This window comes from Pteropus vampyrus, unplaced genomic scaffold, assembly GCF_000151845.1.
Source record: "Pteropus vampyrus isolate Shadow unplaced genomic scaffold, Pvam_2.0 Scaffold388, whole genome shotgun sequence".
Classification (NCBI taxonomy): Eukaryota; Metazoa; Chordata; class Mammalia; order Chiroptera; family Pteropodidae; genus Pteropus; species Pteropus vampyrus.
In genome coordinates, this window is record NW_011889169.1 from 1,346,181 (window position 1) to 1,352,960 (window position 6,780).

At 37.4% G+C, this 6,780-nt stretch overlaps 1 protein-coding gene and 1 pseudogene across 2 annotated transcripts in view; both read left to right on the plus strand.

Moving 5' to 3' along the window:
- The window catches only part of TM9SF4 (transmembrane 9 superfamily member 4), a 49,907-nt gene that overhangs the window by 6,734 nt on the left and 36,393 nt on the right, over positions 1-6,780 (plus strand). The window lies entirely within an intron of this gene.
- LOC111731625 lies at positions 811-929 on the plus strand (annotated as a pseudogene).

Below are 6,780 nucleotides of genomic sequence, written 5' to 3' on the forward strand. Positions count from 1 at the left end.
GTCCTTCCCTCTCTCCCTCCGTCCTTCCCTCTCTCCCTCCCTCCTTCCCTCTCTCCCTCTCTGTGTGTGTTTTCTTGATCTGGGGAGCAATTACTGCACGTTCTCAAAATGGTGAGTCTACCTTTGAGAAGGAAAAAGAAGAAGTCTAGCTTACTGTTGAGGAAGGTACTGCTTTTGCAGCAGGAAAGGCATGGAATAGGAACCAGAAAGACTGCTCAGACTGGCCAAACTGTATCACTAGGTGATGCTATTTATATAAGGGAAAGGAGACTGCCTTGCAGACTGCCTACAGAAAAGAAAAGGTTAACTGCTGGTCACTGAGAAATGTGAGTGACTGAAATAATTTTCAGTTCTCAAGGGAAGCTTCCTTTTTTCTTTGAAGAAGTTAATGGTTCATACCTTTCAAACTGGGCTGTTCAAATTTTGGAGGTTGAGGGGGTACTTTTTAGTCCCAGCTGTTTTTGCATGCCTGGCCCCCAAGAATAAAACAGATAGGGAGGCAAGACCTTGATTCTTGGGTCTCTTGAGCTTTATAACTTTCCAGATCACCCATATCTTTGCCAATGGTGGGTGTTAGATTACAGCACAAAGGGCTTCACCCTGTTCACCTTGTTCGTTGACATGCTACCTTTGCCATCTTGTACACGAAAACCAAATAAAATAACATTGAATGGGCTGGTTCCTATCTCTTAGGACTCCCACTCCTTTCATGGCTTTGAATGTACAAAAGATGTTTGCCAAATACTTAATTGACTTTTCAGGCTGAACCTTACATGAGAGTTCCTGGTGGTGATCAATTAAAAATTAAAGGACTACAGCTATGCCACCCCGAACGTGCCCAATCTCATCTGATCTTGGAAGCTAAGCAGGGTCAGGTCTGGTTAGTACTTGGATGGGAGACCACCTAGGAATACCAGATGCTGTACGCGTTAAAAAAAAAAAAAAAAAAATTAAAGGAAAATACAATGGAATTTCCCAAGAAACAGGTACTTCTCCACTCCCTAACTATCTTACAGAAATATACTGTGGGTAGAACATCGTCTGTCAGGCTGTCAGGGCTGCACAGGTAATGAGGTCAAAGAATCACAAAAGGTTGAGATGGTATCCAGTACAGGGGTCTTAACAAGGGCCCATGAACTTCTCAGTCTTCGCTCCTCCAAGAGTCACACATCAGATTCTGCATTTTTGTAGCTTTTTTCCTGGGAGCAGGGTCTGCAGTTTTTATAAGATTCTCAGACGGGTTTGCAACACCCTCTCTGAGGTTAGGAATTGCTGATCCAGTCTGGTTATCCACACATATGGTGCCAGAATCCCCTCTGCATTGTTTTTACGTTATAGCTCCCATTTTCTGTATATCCTCAGGAGAACTCATGCAGCTATTTCCTTCCTCTTCTTAAGATATAAATGTATTTATTTTGAATATGGTTGACCCATGTATATGGAAAAAAGTTAGCATAAAAAAGCTATAAATAAAAAGAAAGTCACATCAGAAATAATCTGATTTTTAAAAAATATTTCTCCAGAATATTTTTATACACATAAAAATGTCTATTTAAAATTTATTACAAAAAATTTCTAAAATACACAAAAGTAGAAGAAATAATATAATGAACGCCAACAACCCATCACCCAGTTTCAACAATTACCATTACACTGCCAAACTTGTTCATCTATACCTCCCTTAGCTGGTTTAGCTGTTGTTGTTTTTTTTCTTCAGGTTTATGAAGATATTATTTAACACCATAAAATTACCCATTTTAAGTGTACGGTGCAATGATTTTTAGTAAATGTGTAGACTTGTGCAGCTATCATCACAATGACATTAGGTTTTAGAACATTTCTGTCATCCTAACAAGTTCCCTTGCAGTCGAGGGGTTGACACTTGGAATCAATCCCTGCTCCCACAACCAGCCAAATACTGATCTGCTTTCTGTCTCTATAGATTTTCCTTTTTTGGACATTTCACGTAGGTGGAATCATACAACGTGTAGACTTTTGCATCTGGCTTTTACTTAGCGTAGTTTCAAGGGTCTTCTGTTTTTATAACATGAATTGGTAGTTCACTATTTATTGCTTAATAGTGTTCTAGTCTGTGGCTACACTACATTTTGGGTGTTTGGATTGTTTCCAGTTTTGAACTATAGTGATTAAAGCTGTTAGGAATATTCACGTACAAGGCTTTGTGTGGACATATATTTCCTTTCCTCTTGGGTAAATGCCTAGGATTGGAATTGCTGGATCGTATGGTTAAGTTCGTGTTTAACTTTTTAATGATACTGCCAGACTTTCCAAAGTGGCTGTACCATTTTACATTCCCACCAAGATATAAGGGTTTCGGTTTTTCCACATCTTCATCCACACTTGTTATTGTCTGTGTTTTTGAGGTTAGCCATTTTAGTAGGTGTGTGGTGATATCTCATTGTGGTTTTGGTTCGCATTTCCCTTATGACAAATGATACTGTACATCTTCTCGTGTGTTTATTACTCATTTATATATCTTCTTGGGTGAAATATCTATACAAATCCTTTGCTCATTTTTTAATTGAATTGTTTGTCTTCTTGTTATTAAGTTATATATTCTGGATACAAGTCCCCTATCAGATATGTGATTTGCAAAGATTTTCCTCCCAGTCAGTAGCCCATCTTTCATTTCTTTAATGATATCTTTTGAACATAAAGTTTAAAATTTTGATGAAATCCAGTTTATCAATTTTTAAAATGTAGATCTGCTTTTGATGTTATATCGAAGATAGCTTTACTTAACCCAAGGTCACAAAGATTTTCTCCTAGCTTTTCTTCCAGAAGTATTATAGTTTTAGCTGTTCTATTTAGGTCGATGATCCATTTTGAGCTAATTTTTGCAAATGTTTTGAGCATCTTTTTGCATATGGCTACCAGTTGTCCAAGCACCATTTGTTGAAAAGGCTGTCTTTTCTCTATTGAATTGCCTTAGCAACTTTGTCGAAAGTTGATTTAGTGTAAATGTAAAAATTTATGTATGGACTTTTAACTCTGTTCCATTGATATTTATGCTTATCCTTACCACACTGTCTTGATTACTATAGCTTTATAATAAGCTTGGAAATTGGAAAGTGTAAATTCTTTTTTTTTTTTTTAAGTTGTTTTGGATGTTTTGGGTCCTTTGTATTTATATACAAATTTTAAGGTCAACTTGTCATTTTCTCCAAAAAAGCCTGCTGAGATTTCAGTAGGGATTCCATTGAAACTGTAGATCAGTTTGGGGAGAGTTGCCATCTTAACAGTACCGAGTCTTCCCATCCATGAACATGGAATGTCTCTCCAGTTTAAATCTTTCATTTCTCTTAGCAATGTTTTTGTTATGTTAAGTATACAAGTCCTTTTAAATTTTTTATTCCTAAATATTCTTTTTGAAGCTGTTATAAGGGGAACTATTTGCTTAATTTTACTCTTGGATCGTTTGTTGCTAATATATGGAAATACAATTAATTTTTACATATTGCTTTCGTAGTCTATGACTTTGTTCAACTTGAGTAGTCTAGTAGTTGTTTTATGGGTTCTTTAGGATTGTCTAGATATAACATACGTGATCTGCAAATAAAAGCACTTTTACTTCTTTTTAATCTGGATGCCTTTAATCAGTTAACTATTTGCTTTAGTGTAGCTGTCCCCAACCTTTTTGGCACCAGGGACTGGTGTTCATATGAGAATCTAGTGCCTGATGATCTGAGGTGGAGCTGAGGCGGCGATACTAACACTGAGGAATGGCTGCAAATACAGATAAAGCTTGGCTGACTGCCCATCGCTCACCTCCTGCTATGCGGCCTGGTTCCTAACAGGCCATGGACTGGTAACAGCCCACGGCCCGGGGGTTGAGGACCCCTGCTTTAGTGCACATTCGTTGCATTTATATACAGTGTTGAATGGAAATGGCAAGAGTGGACATCCTTGCCTTGTTCCTCATCTTAGGAAGAAGCATTCAGTCTTTCACCATTGAGTATGATGCTGGCTGTGGGTTTTTTATAGCTGCCCTTTATCTAATAGAGGAACTTCCTTTCTGTTCCTATTTTGTTGAGAGTTTTTATCATGAATATGTGTTGGACTTTGTGAAGTGCTTTTCCTGCATCTGTTGTGATAATTGTGTGGGGTTTTGTCCTTTATATTTATATGGTATATTTCATTAACTGATTTTCAGATATTAAGCCTACCTTGCATTCCTGGGATAAACTCCACTTGGTCATGATGTATAAACCTTTTTATATGTTGCTGGATTTGATTTTCTAATATATTGTTAAGGAGGTTTTAATCTTTGTTTATGAGGAATATTTTATCTAGTATTCTTGCGATGTCTTTTTCTGGCTTTGGTACATGCTTTAAATTTTTTAGTTAGGCAGATGAGATTATGCTCTACATACACTGCTGTGCATCTTATTTTTTTTTGCTACTTAATAACTTATATTGGCAATCTTTCAGTAATAGTTCTATCTCCCTTTTAAGTATATATTATTGCCTTTCCCAAAGACTTTACCAATTTACCTATATCTAGTGTTTTCAGATTTTTTAAAGCTTCGTGACTCTGATAGCTAAAAAATGAGATGTCATTATTTTGATGTTCATTTTTTTAATTATGAATGATGTTGAGCATCTTTTTATGTTTTACCATTTGAATTTTTTTTAACTGCCCATTTATATTCTTTTGGGTTATTTATCCTTCATTGGTTTGAGATCTCATGGTATATTGAAGCAATTAGTTCTTTGTCAGGTGTGTGGTAAATATCTTTACCAAAATTATCTTTTTCTTTTTTGATTTTCTTTTTGCTGTTTTTGTTTTTGTTTTTCATTTTCTTTCTATATATCTTATTTCTTTATGGTTTCTGGATTTTGTATCATCTTTGGAAAACTTTCCATGTCAAGATTGTTTAAAAGTATATCTATATAGTCTTTCAATACTACTACTATTTCAGTTTGTACATTTAAGTATTGTCTGTCTTCTCCAGTATCAAAAGTTTGGATACCTCTATGCTGTATTTTAGTATTTAGTAGAACTAGTCTGCCTTCATTTTTCTTTTCAAAATAATCTGGAAGTAAAGGATAAATACCAAACTGACTACAGTGGTTTGTTTATTAGTAGAAAAGCATTGAATTTAGGAAGGAACAAAATAGACAAAGAATCAAAGAGGACAAGAATTAGACAGGGAGGATAAAGAGAAAGAAAAAAAAATCTATGGCAGTACAGTTCTTTGGACACCTCTAATTATGACCTCAAATTGTCCCATTGTCAAAAAAAAAAAATTTGTCCCATTGTCCTGTGGCTCCCACTGGTGACAAACCTCTGAGCACTCTACTGTGCCAGGTTTGGTACAGCTGGACTTTCTTCACTCTGCAGATAACTTGCTGTGTGACCATGGGTATGTCACTTCCCCTCTCTGGACTCCTGGATTACATCACCCCTGAAGTTCTTCAAAAAAGGTCTTTATCAAACCCAACTCTGCATGGAATTTTACCTTGTTATGTTCTACCTTTAGGATGCTTGGGTTGATAGAATGTCACATATTGTCAAAGGAATCGTGAATTTCTTGAGTTTCAAGGGAGATCATAAGGCTACTTACTGGTTCACCTTCCTCACTGAGGTAGGGATATCATCTTTCCTCACTGAGGTAGGGATATCATCTATGACCCTTCCATGGTCATCTGCTTCTCTCTGATTCACTCATAGTGATAGCTTTTTCCTTGGCTGAATAGCTCTTTTATTGGAAGTTTCCTTACATCTCCTACATCTCCCTCCTTGCAGTGTACTCACTGGTCCTGCTTTCCATTACAACCCAGAACAAGGCCACTCTGCCTTATCAAGCACCTGCTATGTGCCAAGTGCTTTATGTACTTTATTTAATCTTTACCACCATCAGTACTCCACCACACTGTTACAAGTTTAGTATTATATTCCTATTTTACAAATAAACCCAAGACTAAAAGAGTTAAAATTTTTTTGTTTGCCCAAAGTCATGCAGCTAGGAAGTAGTGGGTCTGGGGTTTGATTTCATGTCGGTATGGTCTCCCAAAGCCTTGCTTTTTCCACTATACCAGTGGTTCTCAAAGTATGATCCCAGACCAGAACAGCAGTATTAGTATCTCCTGGGAACCGGCTAGAAATGCAGATGCTCAGGCCCTGCTGGTGATTTCCTTGCCTGTTCAAATTTCAGAACCACTGCCTACCATTCTGCTTTCCCACCTGGCCGCTGCTTCTCATCACATCTGACCAAGAATTTATAGGTGACTTATCCTTACAAGATATCAGATACAGGACTGGACGTTACTCTGTCTCTGCATACTCCCCTCTCCCAAACACACACCCTCACAGTAGCCAGCGTAATCTTTAAAACTGCCGGTATGATTTATTCCTTTCCTACTTAAAGTTCTTTAGTATCTCCACACTGCACTAAGAACAAATCCCAGATTCCTCAAAGTGCTTTTGTAGGATGTGTCCCTCACCTGTTTTCCAGCTTCCTTTCTACACAGATCTATCTATTCATGCTTGCTACTCAAAGGATGATCCGTGAACTAGAAATGTTATCATCACCTGGGAGCTTGTTAGAAATGCAGAATCTCAGGCCCCACCCTAGACTTGCTGAATCAGAATCTGCATTTTAACAAGGTCTCTAGGTGATCTGTATGCACATTTAAGTTTGAGAAGCACCAGCCAGCACTTCACCTGCCAAAAACTCTTAAGGTTGTCCCCAGGCCTTTGTGCCTATGTTTTACTTTTTCTGGAACACTTCTCCCTTCCCTCTTCTTTCCCTTCAG